The sequence below is a fragment of the Eretmochelys imbricata genome, chromosome 7 (genome assembly GCF_965152235.1).
Source record: "Eretmochelys imbricata isolate rEreImb1 chromosome 7, rEreImb1.hap1, whole genome shotgun sequence".
Lineage (NCBI taxonomy): Eukaryota > Metazoa > Chordata > Testudines > Cheloniidae > Eretmochelys > Eretmochelys imbricata.
This window is the reverse complement of record NC_135578.1, coordinates 100,959,360-100,982,166: the sequence shown is the minus strand read 5'-3', so window position 1 is coordinate 100,982,166 and position 22,807 is coordinate 100,959,360.

Sequence of the window (22,807 nt, the reverse complement as noted above, 5' to 3'; positions counted from 1 at the left end):
CAAAACATTTTGTTCAACTCAAAACTAAATGTTTTGTTTGGGTTGAGAGTTGGATTCTTAAATATTTTTTTAAAAAAACTGAAGTAAAATTGAAAAGCAAAAGTCATTTTGAATGAAAAAAATCAAAATGTTTTGTTTCAAAAATGTCAAAACAAAATGTTTCAGTTTTTCCAGTATTTGGTTTATTTTTAACCAAAACAATTTGGTTAACTCAACACAAATTCACAAAATGTTTCACTCAACCCAAAAAATAAATCACCCAAACAATTTCACCCAGTGCTAGTTATTATCTGTCAATAATAAGCAGAACAATTTCTTCATTGGTCGGAGGGTTCAGACTGTTTTAGCTGATCTCTGTCCTAGACGTGTGTATATGTGTGTAATTTATTATTATTGTGTGCTTCTGGTAGTTTGTTTTGGTTCATATTCTGTTTTATTTGCATGTGATTTTCCAAAAAGGGCAAGTTGTCACAGTAGCCTCTTCAGTCAGTGGTTATTGAAACCCCCTGCAGATGACAATAATATTAAACGTTCATAAATCTGGCCCATGTCACATGACTGTGGTTAAGAAATAAATGCTTGTTACTACCAGCTTATACTTGTATCACAATATAGTGTGCTGGTTGGCTGTCATGCTCCACCCCAGAGGTAGATGCACATTTGTAGTGTCTTATGTGTGGAATTGTAAATAGCTTTGGCATGCTATATGATAAAAGAAACTGTAGAAGTATATGTTTTGTTTTTGTTTGGGGGAGGAGGGGGTTTCTGAACACAGAAACAAAAAGATAGGTACTTTGGATAGATCCTAGTTGCTAGCCACTCTACGTAAATTCCAGCTTTTTGTAGGAAATGGGGTGTCTTTCCATTCTCAACCAGAATTTGATTTGTGGGCTCAGCTGCATACTCATATAAACCTCTATCACAACTGCCAGCACATATCAGTGTACTGTATATCTTGAATGTTCATTTTTGAATCATTCAGAAAAAGATTGGCGGGTACATTGCACAGTGCCAGTGTAATTAGTCTTTTTTTAATGAAATGGACCCTAGATATATTCCACTGTGGAGCTTCAATAATAGAATTTAAGTGAAAGTAATTTCAAAGTGCAACAGTAGTTTACATATTAGTTATTGTATAAAGAAAAAAAATGCTCCACTGTTCTAGGTTAAATGCAATTAACATCCAGGCCTTCTGTTAGACTCTTGGGAAGGAATGATTGGTTTGGCAGGTTATTTCTCAGATTTTGATAACACACACAAATTTTAACTATATGCCATTGCTGAAAATTATTATAGCACTCTCCAGTTTCAAGACTTCAAAGAAGCTTAACTAAAACATACATATAAATCAAAAATGTTTACCAATTAACTATTACTTAGAAGCTCAATTATCAGTTGAAATGTTGCCTGTAAAATACTGTGTTCAAATAACATTGTGAATCAGAGCAGGTGTCAGGTCTCTTCCATTTAGCAATCATGTAAGATGTGTAGGAAGAGTTTTCTGTTTGGCTTTAGCAAAGAACAAAGGCCTAATAAGGAAATGAATACTGTGTCAGTTACAGACAGATTTATTCATATACCTTCCGTTTTTATACAGGTGTCTCCACATCCAATAAAAACATAGTTTTATTAGAAAAGCAGAGGATGTTCTTTATTACAAAATTGTTGGAAAGTTGTTAAAAATGTACCCAAAGAGTTTTAATTTTGTTTTAACACAATAGTTTTCTTTTCTCTTTCATTAATCAATACATTTTTTTAAACATATCAGAAAAGGAAGTAAGAAGGTTTAAGTTACTATGCCAGGATATGAACATTTTGCCCCCAAAATGCTCCTATGAATTCTACAGATTTTAATTGTTTACTTAGGATTAAAATGTTACAGTTTCAGGTTTTAAAAAAGAAAAGAAAGGATTCTGGTGGAACCTTCCCCCTCCCCAATGACTTGAAAAGGTGGTTTAAATGTGCTTAAATCAAGCCCCAGAATTGTAACATTACCATAGCACAGTGGTGGCATTTAAGTCAAACTCAGATATGGATACTTTGGCTTGCTCTTTGTTTTCCTCATGTTCATCACTTTGATTGTCTGACATATGCATCTATATTTCCCCATAGACGTATGTGTCTTGTTTACATGACACAGAATTCTACCTTTCAGAAGTTGACATGGGTAGTATGAACCTAAGCCCATTGCAGTAAGTGCAAAGACTGCCGTTGACCTTAGTGGGCTTTGGATCAGACCTCTAGTGACAGATTGATATTGAGGATAAAGTCTCCTGACACTATTTGTTTAGTTGTATTGATATTATTTTGCTTCTGTGCGTATTGCTTGTACTATATTCTACCATGCAGTACAGTCATGGAGGCTTGGTGACAACATTTAACAACGCAATGGAAAATTATCATTCTTAGTATGAGTTGACTTGACCAACACAGCAATATAAGGCAGGACACCATTCACCAAGGTCAGTGGTGACAGCGAAGAGACCAAACATATACAGGCACACAAAGAAGGGTATTATTATTGGAATCATCCTAGTGCTTCAGAAAAATGATAGATTGGGAACCCTGATCATTTAAATCAGTATTTGTTCACAGAATACCTAATCCAGTAGTGGCAATGTAGATCCCTCCATCTCTCCCTCCCTTCTGCCCCACCAATTTGCACTATCCTATTTTGGAAGGATCTCTTGTAGTTGTTTCCATATCCCTTTACTTCTGGGTCTTTCCACTTGAGACATTTATGACCTGAATATGTGTGTATACTAGGAACTTTCACTGCTAACTTATTTTACAGAAGCTACTGAATGTCAGTGAGATAGTACAGACCTTCAGTCACTACTGATCTGGGCTGGATTAATACAGTTGACTTAGAATCTAAAATCTCCTTATGCCATTACAAGTCTCATGAGCCATTCAAGCTCCACCGGAAATACAATTTTGGGTTTGTTTATTTTTATATTATGAACGTTTTGCCACAAGACATTATGTTTGTATTATATATTTCCAGTACCACTAATGTTAATATAAATGTGTTTAAAATCATTTTTACTTAAGTTTTACTGGGTGTTCTTGTATAATTGATGGGGAATTTATTATTAAATCTTTTATTTGACTGATTACTTAATCATTCCCACATGGTTATTGAAGACAATCTTACATATAATTAATTTCACTAATAGAGACTCCCCATGTTTTTCTTCCTAGACCAGTGTCTGCATGGTTATCATGTAATTTAAGGTTGTCCTGGGGCAGCTTTAAATTATGCACATATTTGTATTAATTATATAGGGCTAGATTTTGCTATCCTTTCATAGCGCAAGTAGCACCTTACTCTAGGAGTTGCTCCACTGGAATCAATGGGACTATTAGCATAGTAAGGTGCTAGTCAGTGTGAGGAAAGATGGAGGAAAATGGCCATTAATTTGGAGAGAGGAAGTATGTAACTTGATCTTTACTTCCACTTTCACATACTGCAGGCCTCTTTAGGCATCTCATCCCTCCCTTTTCTTTTCTCCTATTTATCTAACTAGTATGGTTTAGATGATACACCTTAGTATTTTAGGGGAAGAATTATAACTGTACAGAACTGAAATGAGAGTTATGCTATGCACCATTCTTCATTTTATGTGAAAAGCAAAGATATAGGGCATATAGTAAGCAACTAAAGACTATGGCCCATGTGTGCAAATGTGATAAGGAACAAATTATGTTCAGTGCCATGAGAATCACATAGGTATCAATCTGCTGGCATGCCAAATCCTTGACAGAATGGTAAGTAATGCACCTGATGCCAGTTATTGACTCCCAATGAAAAATTGGTTTTGCATATTGTATATTCTCTTCCAGGCTGAACCTCAAAGGCATTTCAAATAATAGCAAACTACACCGTTACAGCTGAGGGGTAAAATGGAAAGAATATGTAAGATACAAACCCCCAATGAGTTAACATGTAAAAGTCCCACAAGTTTGTGTAATTCACATGATGACAGCAGCAGCAAGATCTGCAAAACTTCACAGCTCTTTTAAAATCATGATACCAGGGCCTTCCCCTGACATGGCTATCTCCCACCCACTGTACCTTCTCTATCCCTTCTACCCACACCCAAGAAGCACAAACAAGATAATGCAGCTTCTATGGGAAACATGCCCAAGGTTGGAGAACAGACAACATGTGTCCATCACCATCATTCTAACCCTTGGCTTTCCCACTGCTGTCCTCAACCTACCCATCTCTTTTCTCTCCCCTAGTATGGGATCTGCAGAGCACCCTTCATGGGCTCAGAGGAGGGTGTCAATGCCAGGTTGGTAACCAGTTCTCATTCCATGCAGAAAGAGGGTAAGATCTTTTGTGAAGAGGGATCCCTCCCTATGCAGATCTAAGGATGATTTTTTTTTGTTTCATTCTGGAAACCATATTTAATTGTTGCCTCTGATTTTGCTCAGATAACTTAATTCTATTTTGAAATCTGTCTAATCTATTTTTCTTTTCTTTTCAATCAGACCTAAATACTGCTTATTTTACCTACAAGAACAGGCCTACTGAAGTTCCCTTATTTTGGTTTAATTTTCATATATCCCCTCCAATATATTTAACCTCACCCACTTCCACAGCACATATTCAATGATCCAACTCTTGAGCAACCAGTGACAGTTTTAAAGATTTTATATCACTGCATTCTTTTTTAGTGCCTGGATTTGTTTCTTTTCTTAAAGCCATGATGAATTAAAAATCTAGAAAAAAGAAGAAAAAAGATCCTACAGACCTGCAAACCTATGATCAATAATTCCATCCATCTCTCTCCTTCCCACCTATCTGATTTGCTCTTATTAATAGCTATATTTATACATTATTAGGATGAAATGAAACCGAACCTCCAAATCCTGAACACCATTGTGCTTAAAATCCCATCTCAAATCTACATTTTCCAGCTCAGGTCTATTTTTGGCACATGTAAATTAATATAGGTCACAATCCTCAATCCTGCAAAGATTTAAACATGTGTTTCACACTACACATTCTGAGTGTTCCCACTGTAATTGCAATCAATGGGACTACCCCCAGTGCATAAAGTTAAGCATATGCTAAAGTCTATGCAGAATCCAGGCTATAATGAGGAATTTTTAAGTCAATTTCTTTTTGAGGACTGGGTGAGATATAAGCTACACACAAAAGGAAGGCCAGGCTAAACCCCATATAAAATTCAGGCCCTTAGTATTTTACACTTAAAGGTGCCTTCAAGCAGCTCTCAATTCTGCATAAACATTTCTGAAAACAACAGTTTAGTGGGCCAAATTCTGCTCAGAATAGTTAGAGTTGCTCTTAGTATTACTAGAAAAGGGTGACATTTTAGCGCCGATCCTACAAAGAGATCTATATGGGTGGTTCTTAGTTTAATTAAAGCTAAATAGAATTGTATATTTTAACTTGGAGCCCAGTCCTGAATTATTTTGTATATTTAAGACATCAATTGACTTAACTAGAGTTTCAGCTGGGCAAGGAAGTTTTGCAATGCAAGTCCCTGAAAGTCCATCTTGTACCCTGGTACTCAATAAAGCCCTGGAAGTATACAATAGTGTCTTTGATGCCCACTTCTTTAATTTGTGCAATAACAAGTATCTCCCCCCACACACTCACTATTTTAATTCCAAGTCACCACCAAAGTATAATTAATTGGGAACCATTTTAAATTATTATTATTCAATGGCTTGTAAACTTGTATACTTTCCTGTTGAGTAGTTAATTATTTTCATTATGTCTTAATTAAAACAAAGCCCACTATTATAAGTAGGTTTTGAAAATAATCTGCAAAGAACAGAAAGAAATTCCTACTTTAACACTATCTCTGAGTGGATCTCTTGCCATATAGACAGAGATATAGGTAGCTGAAGAAAAATATAATAGTACTGCAGATACTTTACAGTACCAAAACCTAGCTCCAGGCTACACATCCCCAGATAAAAGACGGCAGCTTCATTGAAGAAACAAGAAATTTGTCAAGGCGGGCCTTTGAAGCATGCAGAGATATGCTCCATCAAGAAAGGGTTAAAGGCAAATTGAACTGCTTTCTCTAAGAATGGTTACCACAGACTATGACACCTGATTGCAGAGTGCTTGCCTATGGTCAGTTGCATCTTGTAATGCCATTAGGATGTGAGATTCAAATGCAGAATTAGCTGTTGCCTACACAGAATTATGTTAAACATGGCCCAGACTGAAAATCAATATTCTGCTTAAGTAACTGGCCCTCCAGTAATTTAATGAAGCTAAATTGCATTACACGGAGGTAAGGTGGTGGGGGACCATTTTGTCTCAAACCTTCCATTATACAGTGGCTGTACAGCTGCATGCCTAAAGAGAAATTAAACACATACACTCATTTCTTCTTGAAGTTAGAACAGTGTTTTTTACACTGGATTACTTGTCTGCTTCCTTAATTTGAAACTACAATAAATTTCTAGCCCCATAATTAGGGGTGAACCACAGCCTCATAATAAGGGAGAAAAAAATGCTTATGGAGTATTAAGGCATTTTTTTATTTCACAAGAAAAAAATGAAAGACATTAAATGTTAGATCTGTATTAAAAATGTAATTCTAAAGGGTTTAAATCTATGACATGTCGACACTGAATTAATTAAATTCATGATCTGATCAAGGACTGAAAAGCTACCTTGGAGCTATCTCTTAAAAATGCTATGTATGTACATGTCAAAATAGGAATTAAAAAAAAAGCAAGCCTTTGATTTATTGGCAATTCATACATGCATTATTGTGGTTTTTTCCTTGTAGTAGGAGGAAAGTCAAAGTTTTATAAAGCACCTGAAAGCTTCGCCATACACCTCGCTATTAAAGAAAACTTTCTCACATGAGAGGATTGCACGGAAATTCCAAACCATCCACTAAGAATACTCTCATTATGACATCTCTGACTATATAACTTGGGTTAAAACTGATTGACAAGAACAAAGAAGGTACAATTGCATTATGCAGTACTTCCACTGCACCCTCTTTTATTTATTATTCAACTACAAAACTTCAACTGGAAGAAACACTTCAGAGTTTTGTGTCGAGAAGGCAGAATTAAATTGACAATAGTTCTGTGCTGTGTTGTATGAAGTTATGCTGATTAGAGGTTATTTCCCCCTAAATCATTTGTCGCATTGCCTTATATAAATGTAGCACAGATTTCAACCATGAGTGGCCGTAGTGGTATCTTTGGGGAAATGCAGGCAGTAGAGTATGTATTCTCTAAAAGAAAAAGCACAGTGATTTGCGTGCTCAATCACTATTTTTCTGGCTTGTCATAGTCTCTTAATTTTTCTGACTGTTAGAATTTTCTTTTACTATTTTAAGGCAGTTAAAACTCATGTCCTTTACCAATGCAGAATATAAAATTTAATCAAAACCACTTAAAAACAAATGGCTGATACCATCTCTATTTAGCATATTAAAACAATATTACAATTTCAAAGTAGATATGCAAATGGATATGAAATTTTGGATAGATGCAAACGTAGAACAATATATATTAAAAGTGGCAATAATGCTCAAATGCTGGGGTTAGGTTTGTCTTTATCTACAAACTATTGCAACTGAACAAGCAACAGAAACAATCATTTAGGGTTTCTTTTCACAACTGACTTAGAATACTCCTTTACAGCCACACTTAACCACTGTTCAGCAAGGCCTCCCCCCACCCCAAACCAGAAAAAAATAAATCAGCGGAATTTCTGACGGGTGTCCTGGTATGCTACTTTACCCTAAACTCACATTTTAATACCAGATGCCATTGTAAGACAGGAGAGTCAATCAAAAATATTTATTAGGTTATTAAAGTGAAATTCTCTGTCAGTGATGCAGCTAGGCCAAGTTTTACAGAGAACCGCAAAATCCCACAAACCATAAAATAGGAGTTCAATACCATCTGCTGCACCTTTCCCCAATTTTTAAAGGCAGTAGCAAGCATCACAGATATCTGAATAATCAGAAGATTATTAAATAGAATATTCATCTCTGTCTTTTCTTAACTTGCAGGCTTATTCCCATGCAATATTCTTTCAAAGGAACGGAACAATGTGATGCGACAGGTACATGACACACCCATTAGCGGATATTTTCAACACAGGTACCATCAATGAAATGGTTAAAATATTAGCATTAATATTTGAAATTACCACCATATTCAGATTTGTTCTCAGTGATGTTGTTTCTACTCAGAGCAAGGCTTAACCACGGTTTCTGAAATGGTACTGAACAGGTTTCAGTTCTGTCACCAGTTCAGCTGCACCCATAGCAGAGAACCATTGTCAACAACTGGTAAATTTCCTAGTGTGGACAAGGTTGAAAAGACAGGAGAGCATCAGTATATACTCTGAGAACTAGGAAGCTGTTTTCATAACCAGAAGACCTAGACATGTCATTTAAAAAGAAAATGAAAGATTAAAATCTGGAGCAAATAGTATGTTGCACAAAAAATCTGCAGGGAGACCCTAAATCCTCAGCATTTGTCGATTCTCCACATCTACAGATTTCTATTGTCCCTAATAATAATGCTGCACAGCCAGCTGAGTCATTTCCAGCCTGTATGTTTTGGGAAGTGTCATTTGTGTACAATTAATGTGCCTGATGCTGCTCTCATTGAAGTAAATTGCATAATTCCTGTTGACTCAGTCAGGGGAGCACAGCCTGAGAGCAGTATTATTCTGACCCACAGACAGTACATTTATTATCCACACTTCTAAAATATTATGAGGCTGATCCTGTAAACCCTTACTTGCATTAATAGGAACTATTTGCGTGAGTAACGGTTTGTAAGATCAAGCCAAATGATACAAAATGACTCATATGTTGTTGAAAAGTCTACGTCCTCTAATTCTGTTCTCACTGAACACACAGTATAAGCAAAATAGTCAGTGCTGAACTTGAGAATTCATGCACACTTGACTAATATCATATCTACTGTGGGGGAAAAAGTGAACACTTTCCATGTTTCCTGGCACTATTATTCTTAAATCTGCATCATCATCATCCTTATCTGACACAGGTGCAAGGTACTCTAATATAATGAGTAAACTCAGGAGAAGGAGGAAATAAAACTGTTTCTTACACTGTGTTGTCAAAGCAAACTTAACATGAGCAATGATTCATAGCTATTTCAAACTCCACAGTATGGTACTGGTAAGTGGGTTTTACCACCAGATACCAGAGCCATATTTTGCCTCTCTTTTTACTACAAATATTTTAAACCACTTATTTTTTGTGAGTGACAATTTAGATGTCTGATTACATGTCCACAATGTAAAGAACTTGTTTGAAGTCAACAACTGCAATCAGAAATCTTGAAACATTCACTCTGACTTCTGAGCACATTAAGATTGAGGCATAGTTGCACAACTCAATTTGTGGATTATACTTGCCACTAGGTACTGTAGGATTTTTTAAAACTGGTTAAATGTAACTTTACAAACATATTCAACAAGGGAAACAAGTAATATGTTTTATAATGCAAAGTCCTTTTGAGCAATATATTCCGCAACTTATTCCTCAAGGTGAATCTTTACGTTAAATGTTAGTACTTTCAGAATTTTCATTAAAAATTCTGTTTAAAAAAGAAATAGATTTTCTGAAATACCTTGACTGATTAGTTTAGCTTATTCCTTCTGATCATATTTACATTTAATGTTTTGATGATATTAAATTCTACAAATGAGAACAGATTTAAGTGTTCCTTTCAACACTCCCTGCTTTTTCTTTCTGATTTCTCTTGCTGATGGCGTATTGTCAATGCTGAATGCTGGAATTGTTATTGAGCAAGCACAGCTGGATGAATTAAAGTCTCTCCAGTAACTCAAACCAGAAATGACTTCATCTCTAAACTTTCCATGTCGCACAGGTCAGAGCTCTGAGTATGGACAAAAATAATGGGGTTACCAGAGAAATAAAAACAGTCAAAAGATAGAATACAGTTTACAATGGCTTTGTCCACCTGTAATCACATCCCTATGTACAAGCAATAAACTCGTTAGAGAATGGAGATGTTTGATAAGTAACTGATTATAAGTTCAAGGGGTGTGTGTGTGAGTGTGTGTGTGAGAGAGTGTGAGAGAGATCTAGTTAAAATTATCGGTCCTATACAATTAAATACATAAATACATACAGTAGAGAAGGCCAAATATTTCACAAATTGTGAAAACAATTTTTTTCAAAAGTCATCAAATAATTTAAGGCAAAATGTAAACCACAATTTTCTTCATTCACCCAGGTCTGCTCACAAATATTGAGGTAATTCAATGATAGCACCTAAGGTCAATTTTAAGAAAAGATTTAACTAAACAAGAAATCATTTATAAAGTAAACACAGTATCGGAACTGCTGTTTTGTGAGTGACTGACAGGAGGAAGTGTGATGTTGTAGAATTACATGCAGACTGTGTGGGAATTTTAAACTTCCTGCCAAAACTTAACCCTTTACATCACACCTCTCCTTTCAATATTATAATCACATGGCTGAACAAATTCAAATACAATCAGAGACTTTGGTATTTAGCCACCACCCATAGAAAGGCCATTGCAACCCAGGGGAGCACTGGGGACAGTCTGCCTGAGAGAGGCAAACTGTCTCAGAGCAACCCAGTTTTGCTGGGGGTACAAGAGCAAAACATGCACTACCCCTATAAGTAGTATAGTACTCTCTCCCTTCCTTGTAACCAGTCAAGTCTGCTTACTGATGGGGTGGCCAAGTCATGGCTTTACCTATTTCCCATCCTTTCCCAGGTGAGTTATTCTAGTAGTGAGAGCATCTCAGTAGCAGACCCTGGTCCCATGACCACAGAGGCTCTAATTCCAACTGTCTGTTACAGGAACCACATGGGGAAAAGGAGGAGAGCGGAAGGAGTTTCTCAGTCAGTATTTTTGGATGTTTCATCAGTCTTCTTGATCTACTGTAAAGCAACAAAATGTCTTTAGCATTTCTAAGTCTATATCACTATTTGATCTACTTCACATTGTGTAAAACAAGATCATTCCACGGATTTTTTTTTTTTGTTCTTTTGGTGCATCTGCTTCTTACTTCACTCTTCCCATATAGCTGCTCATTTTCTCTCTCAATCACATTCTCAGGTACTGTTGCAGATGTTTATGCTTCCTCTGTAAAATATTTCCACATTTTCTGATCACTGAATATAAATGAGGTGGCATTTCTTATATCACTGTAGTGTGTTATGGCCAGTCACTATCGTGCCAAATTCTTATAGAATCTTTGCTTTAATGTGTGTTGTACCTCTGTAATAATTTTTGCATCTGCTTTGACTTGTCTAATCTCTTGACCATATCTCCTGAGTATATGTAGAAGTTTGTTCTATACAAGTTCTACTGGCAATTTTCCACATTAGAGCAGTGTTTCTCCATGGATAAGTCATGCCTAATATGGCACTTCCATGACATCAGATTTAAAAAAAAAAAACAATTTCTCTGAGGTATGGTACCCACTTTCTGATAATCTATTTGCATGTGCATAACTACAGCTAGACGTCTCATGCTGAAATTAAAAAGTTTTAACAAAATCCAGGAAATACTTATTCTTGAATTGTAGTCAATTTTTGTTACTACAGGTCTCGAAATACCTTGTCATGTAAACATGGCCTTAATGTACCTGATCACAGGGTAAGCTGTGATTCCTAATTACAGTTTCTTCTGAAAAGCTGCTAAAATATTTCATTATGATCAGGTAGCCAGCATTCTCTAGGCAAACAAATCAATTCTGAATTGCAGCTTGTTCATCTCTGTTCTTCAGGTAAGTTACTGTATCTTCAATGTACATTTTCACTTCTTTAAACCTTTTATCTGAAACATTGTGAGGTGAAATTAAATGCTTCTGGTGCAGAACATTCCAAAAGACAAACCAAAGAAACAGTGGCTGCCAAACTGTGTATTGGAAGTGCAAATCTTGAAGCTTCCCTATATCCATAGAAATCCGCCAAAACCTGGCTGATGTATCTAATATGCTGAAGAATTTGGCTTCTACAGTCTCAGCAAATATTTAAGTACTTGTGAACAAGTGGAATGGCCCCTTTTAATATTTTTGTTCAACTCCCTGAGGTCAATGAGCCTGCCCCCTCAGGCTGTTGCTCATCTGGTCTACAAGCGATGGCCATGTCATGTTTTGCAGAAACGTCTAATCTCTCCCTCCCTTCTCCCCCAAGGTTTGTGGAACATTCCAGGTGCCATGCATAACAGTTTCTGCATTCTCCCAAAATGGTATATTGGAATGTCACTAGGAGACAGGAGCATATCTTCCTATCGTGCAGTTAGCTCATTCACATCTGATTCTGGCTGCGGCCAAAGCCATCACTCTGAGTTTCCATGGCCCATACTGATTGGCCCACTGGATCAGCTATGCACAGAGAAAAAGCTTCCTGAAGACTTCCCAACCCCTGTGTGTGCCTATGTAAGAGCTGATGACAATGATTCTCAAACCTTTTCATTGCTTCTTCAAAGTTCTTTTTCCCTTCCTCCTCCTGATCATCAGTTTGAAATGCATTGCATACATCCTGCACATCATGCCCCATGAAAAACAGTACATTTTTTTGCTCATCTCCCATTTTACGAGCCCTGTTGTTTTCATATACAGTTCAAGTTCTATTTGAACCTTTTCCAGAACTCCTCAGCATTCCCCAATAATTTTAAGGCTGACTGAGGATTTACATGTTGTAGTCTCACAAGCTCCACATCAGCCATTTATATTTTACCTTTCTCTTTCCTGTAGTCAATGTCACTTTCATCAAACATTTGTACTCTTCTCTTGGATTTGTCAGCATTCTGAGCCTTCCACTTGTCATATGATGTAGCACTTTTCAGTGATGACTGAGGCATATTTTAGGATAACAGATAACTAGCAACAAATCATTTATAGAGTAACACAGTAGTTATGCCAACGTAAAGTAGTCTAGTTGTATTCTCTGAAACTGGTGTGTGTAAGTGAAAGACGCATTCTCCAGAAAAACTGATACTGCAGAGTGACTGGAAGGATGTGAGGCAATTTTAAACTTCCTGCTAAAGCTTAACCTTTTCTAATACAAATATGGTTGAACTGAAATTCATTTATGCAATAACTACAGTATTTGTGAATAATTATGTGCATTATTCACCATGCCCTGGGTAAATGTAAGATATTTGATGGACATACTTTATCTGGCTAATACAGAAAATTTCAGATTACACTGATGATCAATTTAGAGCTGATTGCCCCGCCCCCCAATGTTTTGTTCTTCAGCAGTGTTTTTGTTATGTATAACAAAAAAATATTCTGCTCTGTTACAGGCAAAAGAAATTGGTAAGAGATCCACAGATAAGGAGTTGTCCAGGAGTTGTACAAGTGTTGTAACCTGTCTTGCAGAGCTGAAGCCATTAATTCATTCAAACTGATTGCATGTGTGGTTCAACTGAGGAATGTTCCCAGGATAGCTGTTTACAAGTCGGAAAACTGAAGGAGGAGACTTATCCTTGTAAAAAGGCAAAAGGTACTTCCCAACTACTTACCTAATATCTTATGTATCAATAAATGTCATGCAATCAAAATCCAAGTTCATGAATAAAATGTCTCTGATCATTCGGAAGCAGTGTTTCATATTGATATTTTAAAAAATGAAATAAAATGTGTTAGACAAGTACATTTTGGAAAGATCTAGTAAATTAAAAGAAACGGTGCTTTCCAAGTTCATTCAAAATTTGCGATTTGCTTTACTTTCAAATTATTATTTCACATCTTCAATTCATTTCAGCTATTAAAAGGCAACACTATACATGTTTCTATTTTACAAATAGCAAGAAATGGAATATAATATATAGCCACTTCCTTAAAGAAGCTTCAAAACCGTAACCTAAGCAAAAATAAAACAAGCACCCTGTCCCCCTGAAACACAACCCAAAATATTCTTTGTAACCCTCCAAATGTGTTCATTACTTACATCAATTCTGATCCAAAGTCCTTCCAGTGATTACACTGGGATTTGGATCAGGCTCTAAGGAACTGCTTAATTGTATTATTTTCTCTCTAATCCAGCATACAGCCCTTCCTTGCATTCCCCATGTCCTCCATTTGTTCTTGTTTTAACTTGGGACTTGAACTGGCAAACATGTATTACTGACTATGAGACTAACCGGGAGGAGTACTTTCATTCAATTCAGTGAGTCACCCCAAGCTAATAAGCAATGTGCCAGGTAGTAAATATTTGCAGGATTGGACTCCTTAGAGTTTGGGCTCCATCTGTGTTTTGTAAGGAATCATTCATATCTATAGAACAGTATAAGTTAAAAAATAAGATCATATATTGTGGTTGACAATTTCTGCCTCAGCCCTACAAATGTAAATCTTTTAATATGTAGAAACATATCAATTCTTTAATCACAGACACTGTATGACTGATTTGGGTTATTTACAACAGTTTCATACACTGAAAGTTAAAAGTAATTTACTTTTCACGGAGTAATTGCTTTAAAAAAAGTACTCACTACATTAAGGGCCCAATTCTGTATTCCTTGTGCATCCCAAACTCTCAGTTAATGGGAATTTTAGATCTGAAAGGTTTGTGAGATCAGATCCTGTGCAGATGTCTTGGCATTTCCACTTCTAAACTTTATTTTCAAAGGTACTATGATTTAGTTGTAAAGTTTTCTCTGGTCTGAAACTTGGCAAAAAAAATCAAAACTTCTGAGCGTGGGAGAAGAGATCAATTTATATACAGATGTAAAGAAAATTTTCAAAAGGAAAGTCATGGAGTATGATACCTTTTGCACTCTATATCTGAAACTGACTTTTTTAAACTAATGTTTTGTGAACGGCAAGTAAAATTCATCCCTCAGATAAACCTAACCAGTTTCAACAGAGTTTACAGTTGCAGGGAGGAATTTGACCCCAACAGTCTATTATTTGATATATTTACATAAATATTATAAATGAGTGAGTTATACCATTTAGAAAGGTATCCACTATACACTTAGAGGTACATCTTTTCTCAAGAGGCATTTCATTTGTATTTCTAGCAAAAAGGCATGCAGCTGTGCAGCAAGCAGAAGTATGGCCTATATGCAGTGTTGTTGTAGGTGTGTCAGTCCCAGCAATATTTGTACCTCACCCATCTGTCTCTCTCTCTTACTGGATCAACTTACACAGAGCTCTTCTTCAGATCTGGGAAACTTACTCAGGGTGTTACAACTAAATACAAGATGGAACAGATTGTTTAGCATAAGTAGTTAACACATATTTCAAGGGACCATTCAAGCTATGACCTGTCGTTTCAATAAAACATGTATGAAAGCATCCCTAGGCATCTACTGACATGTCACGTATACATGGTGTAAGAGTGTCCGGGTCAGCACTGACAAGCTAAACCTTAATGGCACCAAAATAGTCACTATGGGTTTATTGTATTAGTAATCCATAAAAATTGAGACTGTTCAGCTAAATACAGTGGTTCTGCGAGTTTGTTCTGTCCTTACCTCACCCCAATATGCCTAGGTAAAGAGAGCTCTCCAAACAGTGGGTGATCCTCCCAGAGATATAATATGTGCTGAAATACTTAGGCATGACAGGATAAATTAAGAACAGAGATTTAGTCTAATCCTTGAGTTTCCTTCTGTGGATTTTAAGAGACATCACTATTGATATTTTACTTGTAGTTTTGGGGAGGTTTTAAATTTTATCAAACTGGCACTGTTGTGGATGTACAAAGCAGTGGAGAGGGGGAAGAGAGGTGCTCTAGACCAACTCTAAAAGTGTTCAGTGTTTCATAAAACAAGATGTGAAGTCTGCTGTCCTGATTTGGGGCCCGATCCCTCATTCCTTATTCAGGCAAAACTTCCAGTGTTTTCAGTGCAGCGTGTGACCCTTTGTTTTTAAATGTTAACAGACAACAAGTTATATTAATAATTAATGCTATTTGCACTGATTTGTTCCTACAGTTTATAGAAACTCAAAGCACACATCAATTAAGCAAGCCTCAATACTCCTGTGAGAGCCAAATGATGATACCTATTTTAAGAGTCAGATTCCCAAAAGCTACAAGAATGTCAGTGGCAGAACGTGGAATAAATCCCTGTCTCACATCTCCTTTTCTAACCAATAGACCACTTCCCATTCTCCCAGCTTCCCCACAATGAACCTGCTCCACATGTACCTCTATTATAGAAAACAGGGGAAATGCTGCACATGGAGTGCTTTCCAGATTTTGGTGCTCAATCTGTAATTTTCTACATTACTCTAGGTCCAATCCTTGTTCATATTGAAGTCAGTGGCAAAATTCTCATTGACTTAACCTGGAGCGGGACCTTGTGCTATGTGTTAGGCCCCAATTCTGCAAACACTTACGCATATGTGTAATTTTACTTGTGTGAGTAGTCCCAGGAAGCCAGTAGGAATTTGTCACTGACTTCATTTGAACTGAAGCAGTTACAGGTTTAGTCCTTAGATCCTTCAGAATATTTGGCAAAATGAAGTTATACAAGGTCCATAGAAAAGTAGCACAAAGTCTCAGTAAAGTTGTTTTCCTACACTTCATGAACTATGTGTAATGAGGAATAACCATAGAAGCTCACCATCACAATGCACACAGCCTGCTGCAGAGGGACAAAACAGAATCAAGTGACATGTCATGTCATGATTTGGAAGATTTCCTCCCATACACGCTTAAAAAAAATCAAATCCATATTTTAAATCTATATTTATTCCCCATTTTAAACACTTATTTTTTTAAAATAAATTCCTGGGTTGGTTAGCATATCTGGGCAGATCTGGAGATGGAGGAAGACAATGTCATCAGTCCTCATTTATCCTGCAAAGAGAGCCAGAACCCCCTGTAAGTACATTCTCATTCCTTCCCCCCCCTTCTCCCTCCCCCCACAGGCAGTGACATTCTATCACACACATGAGAATACATAGCCATTCAATTGCTCTCTATCCACACCATCTCTTTTCAAGCCCTACTTCACTTTCTTGTCTTTCATGCATACTCCACAGATTTCCTTGCTGAAGAACCCAACTATGTTAACTGCCTCAGTAGGAAACACACATCTCATCCACACAACATAGGCCATATAACTCAGTAGAAGTCAAAGGACACCTGAGATCACTCACATTTCCTGCAGGCCATTTATTTTTCTCCCCAGAAGAAAGAATAACTGACTATCTTGTGTATGCAGAGGCATTATAGGTGGTCCCAAGTGAGGACTGTATCAATTGGCCAACTTACTCAATACAACCCCTTCTGTAGGGTTTGCCAGACGCCAGGAGCAGTGCACAGCTGCCAGAGGGCTAAGCACAAGGATAGCAGAGTGGGTGGGATAGGAAGTGGTTCTCAGGGGAAAAAGAGAGGGAAGGAACTAGAAACAACCACTTAACATCTATTTAGAGCCTGGGAGAATTTGTGAAAGCCATCCCCATTACTGTTGAAAAGATGCAAATTTGGTGAAATAATCAGCTGTATGGCTTCAGGCTGTTTCTCAAGTACCCTGATTCTTTACAGTAGTGAAGGTATTAGTGTAAGACACACAGCATGGCCAAGTTCATGTTGCTTAGAGGTAGCCCCTAACCAAACTCCACCAAGTGCTATAAAATAAGATTTGTTATCCCGGAAAGCATTGACAGTTCATCTAATAAAGCCCAAAAAAACAGAATCCTTAAGGCTTGTTACAAGGGTGCAAAAAAGCACAGCTCACAGACATCTATGCAGAAAACATTAGTTGTTTGTGAATGTTCAGTGCCCCTTTTTGTCACCAAGTTTGTCAATTCACTGCTGAATATAAGTCAATTAAGGCAATAGCATTGCTTCAAGTTTTACATCAAATATCCCTTCATATGTTCAGGGACCCACTTATCTACAAATGAAGTATATAAGCTAAACTGAATCATGCACAGTGTTTGCTTTGTATTTAGAGCACTTGAACAACGAAGGAGTAGCACTATTCTAAAATCATGCCTTGCTTTAGAAAAAAAGATGAATGTGTGACTTAAAGCAAGGTGATAATCCAGTTCACGTTCCCAGCTCCCACCCCACCCCTCCCACTCTTTGTTCCAAAAGTTTATCCAAATACTATTCACAATACAGTTAAACACAGCTATAGATTTAACATAGAAACATCATGCTTTTAAACTACACTATTACTAGTAGTTTTTAACTATTCAGCTTAAAATGCTATAACACATAAACTAAATATTTGATCAATTAGTGATTATAAATTACACTTTTAGAATATGAATCTCCAGATTCAAATGGAGCTTAGTTTAATTCTAACCATCCATAAAGTCTTTCACAAAAAATTATTTAAAATAATTATTTGGAAAACAAAAATGGATACTATATCCATGCAGCTACTCAATTTTTCTATTATGAGTGTAGTATTGTGGAAAATAAAGGAAGTTATTATCTTGGATTTTAAAATATTAATTGTTTTCATGTACATCATGAGAACACAGTTAAAGTTGGTTCATAACACAGTAGGGAAATAAACTTAAGACACTAGAGAGAACGTGTGTCCACGTGTGCAACAGAGTCTATATTATGATATGCATATCTATGCATGTATTCAGTTTTCTTGCATTTTTCTCAGTGGACAGATGTGCTGTAGTTTTCAGAATACTTTAGAAAAACACTTCAAATTGTATCACTTGTCTATACAGATACCATAAGCTGCATAAAATTAGCAAGGAGAGCTTTCATCACATAATACCTTTTTGATTCTTCCCCCCACTCCCCCCTCATATTTTCTGTAACATAAGAGATGCTGTTATGACAAGTATTCTGGTAGTTCAGTCTTTCATTTATAATTTAACCACAACCTATATAACCTAATTAGAAAAATGTGAAGCATGATTAGTACAACAATCCAATACAGTGGAGCTTCTTGATCAACTCAAAGAACAATACAAAAGAAAGGGAAAAGAAAGGGGGGTAAAAACCATTGCAGGCATATCTGAAAATATGTGGTATTTCTTTAATACTTCATTTTAAACTACCTAATTGTGTTTTTAAGCTTCGGTTCCTGTAATTTTGCAAGACGAGGCATTCCAGTGAGAAAACATATGGTAAGGGATTTTTAAACCACATAGCTAGAGTGCATCATAGACTTATCTGCTGCTTTAGTGTCACAAAAATCCACCACTGAATTTATCCACTCACCCATTAAAGAAAGAAAAGAATTAAAGAAAAAGGAGTTTTAAAATCCCCTAATGCAAAAAAAAAAAAAAAAAAAACCTATTGAAAAGTGACATCAGGTTAAACCACAGTCTAGGTAGATCCTCAAGACTTCTCATAGAAAGAACAAGTAGCAATTAGCTATCTCAAGTCCACTAATTATTTTAGAATATTGGATACTAAATATTGTATTCAGCGGTCCAGAAACCATTAATAGAAACAACTTGTGCTGCAAACTTGGCTAAAATGAGTTTTAATGACTCTCCTAACTCATACTCAAGCAAACTTAAATTATGACCCCTTTTACAGCTATTTTAAGCATGTACATTCACTGCATGGTCTTTATTTGTTAAGAGGCAATATGAAGTGTATTTCAGTTTGGCACATATTAAAAGACAATTGGCTTGCAAGGATATATTTTGCAGGAGGGAAACTGAATCAGCACTTTGTACAGTACTTTCAGTGGGGATATAAAGTTATAATAGTGACAAACTGACATTTACATGTCAAATGTAGAAAGGCATGCCAAGTATTTTGAACTAATGTACAGATTCCAAAATGACAATATTTCATCCTATGTAACCCTATGTGCACTTGCTGTGAAAATAAGGCATTTAAAGTTGAGATACAGAGCAGTGCAGGATATTTTTCCCATTAGAGTCAGACTCTAATTGTTACCACTTATCAGAAAGTGTTTCCTGTACCATACCACTATGTAACAGGTAGACATACACTAATACTAAATTGCTATAGAAATGCAGATTACATCCACATGAAGAAAGACAACCTCATGAATAATGTAACTGCAATAAATAGCAAAAGAAACTCACAGCGATTTGGCACTAATACAAAGTATTACTAATTCTATGGGACACAGAGTTAACAGAAACTTTTAAGTATTAGAGGCTAAATCTTGAATCCCTCAGCAAATGCTGCAGTAAGTAGTACATCAAATTAAATAAATCATATAGCTGTAGAAGCACATGGAATTTTAGAATATGTATAATAAACCGTGGTCCCTGCCTCAAAGAGCTTGTAGTCATTTGTTTATATGTATTATATACATGCAATGTCCTCTGGAGAAGTGCTCATTCACATATATTGCAAAAATGGTCAGTGTCACTACTTAGAAAAGTTGCACAGATTTAGATCTCCTCCTCATTATGCTACATTTGTGTCTGCATTAACCTGGAATTGTTCTTTTTTGGTAATAATCTCCCTTGTAAAAGGCAAACCCTTAACCCTTTATCCTTAAACGGTTCCCACAAGGTTGTGTGCTTTTTTCCCAGTTGGAATTTCTAAGTGTAAGGAGTGAGAAAAGTGTAAGGTGTTAATCTTGATAATTAGTGCACAAAACCAATTAGAGGTCTAAAAACCTTAAGGCACAGAAAGTGATTTTTTGTTTATTTGCTTACCTTATTAAGTTAAATATCTGTCCGAATTAATCACTAATGAATGTGAAGAAGGCTCAATAGCACTAGCTTAATGAACAGCAGTGTCAAATGCATTTTACAGGGCACCAAATCACTGGGTATAGTACGCCAAGTTGCTATTCAAAATTACTTTTCTGCCCAATTTTCTGTTTGTAAAGCAGTAAATTATTTACATTTATTGTGCTTATTTAAGTACTTAAATGACTGTGAATGGAGTGCAGGCACATTTTAAAAATACAGAATCATTAAACAACTGTACTGCTGGAAATTCATGTTATTTTCCCCTAAAGGCTGTTTTCCCCCTTTTTCTAATCTCTTTTACAACAATTCTTGAAACAACCCATTATTACATTGAACATGTTTTAATAAGTTATTTATTATTTTGCATACTTTAAGAAGTGTCATAGGACTTAAATTACACATGCTAAGAACAGTCTCTTTCATACATACATAGTGGCCTGAACCTAAGTGCTTAAGTTTCCTGGATAAAACTATACTGTACTTCATTAAAAAGAAATAAACTATGTTTTCCATCCATTATTCACATCATAAACATCTCCATTTGCAAATGTCAGTTGTACTAATTGTCATGTCTTTAGATAAGTATACTAAGTGAACATGTTCTACACTATCCACTCTATTCTTTTGGTAAAAAGATAAAAAATAAAAACTCCTCCTCAAATAATCTTTCAGAACATATGTCCATTTATTCTGAAATTTATTTAGAGGCTTTTGTAACTTTCTTGCATTATATTCTTTACACATTAGAAAGCTATTCAGGAAATCTTTTATTGCAGCAGACTTTGGCTACTGATATGTAGAAGGAAGGTGAGCTTCTGATTCTTCAGACCAGCATTAGAGGCATATAATGGAACATAATGGAAAAGAAAATGATAGAAAGACTAATAGCAGAAGAGCAGGAAAAGTGTAAATCCGCAGCTTTTGAGGGTCTCCCTTCTAGGTGATTTTTTCCATATTGCAGCCTGTGGTACAAATCAAACAGATTTTTTCCAGGAAATATGTAGTCAATTTTTTGCAGTGTGAAAACTTTGTTCATTACCTCAGAGATAAAATGCTTTATGAGTATCTACATGCACATAGTGTGTACACATGCATGTTCTGTACATGAGTAAGTTCGTTTCCTACCTACCCTTAATAGAATAAACCATGAGTACCCATTCACAGCTATGTTGTGAGAAAATTTTAAGTGGAGAAAATAGGAAACTGTGTCGTGTAGATTTAACTATTTCAATTAATTGTTCTGAATGTTAGTGATGAAGCATTAATGTTAAAAAGTTCCATGCTATTTATGAGATTTTACTACAATAAGCATTACAATAGCTGTAACAATCTAATTAAAAGAATCAGACACACAAGTTCCCTCTTTAAAAAAAAAAAAAAAATCAGTGGTACAATACATAGTCCAGAATGGGATAGAGCATTTTCTTGTGATCAAACACAGCCTATCTAAAGTCCTCTGGTCTTTGTTACCTAATGTGATGCTGAAGATCAAAGGTACATACAGTATGTGTTATAGTGTTACTGCAGAGTCCCTGTCATATGTTAAGCTGCTTTTTTTTTTCAAGTGAGCTATAATTCCACCTTATTTTAATAAAATTACTATTTAAAGGGACATATGTATATCAATACATTTAATTGGGTACTTTTTATGTGATTTTTGAAACAGCATGATACCCTCACACACATTCAGATGTCTATTAATGTACATATATATATATATATATATATACAGTTCTGTGTACATAGTTTACAGCCACTGCTTCCTCTTTTACCTACCTCTTAACACCTGAGATCGTGCCTGAAAACCTGGTCTAAAATATGGTCAAACAGTAATGCGGTAGAGCGAACTGGACAAGCAGCACACGAGACTGAAGAACTCTCCAGTGTGGCAATGAGTAATCCAATCTGGATACCACAGGGAGGAGCTGTGGCTCTGTTCTGAGCTGCTGAAGCCAGTGGGGAAAAAATAGCTGAAAAATATACTGTAGCAAAACCGACGGTAGGAGAGGAAAGGTAGGATTTTATAAGTTCCTGAATTTTATGACTGCACTGCAACAGTGGAATGTCCACTCAATCTGTTGAGAAGTTAGCACAGCAAACATGCACTGGGCATATTAAATACAGGATGAAATGGTGTAGTGAATATTTATTAGGAAAAATATAGGTTCTCA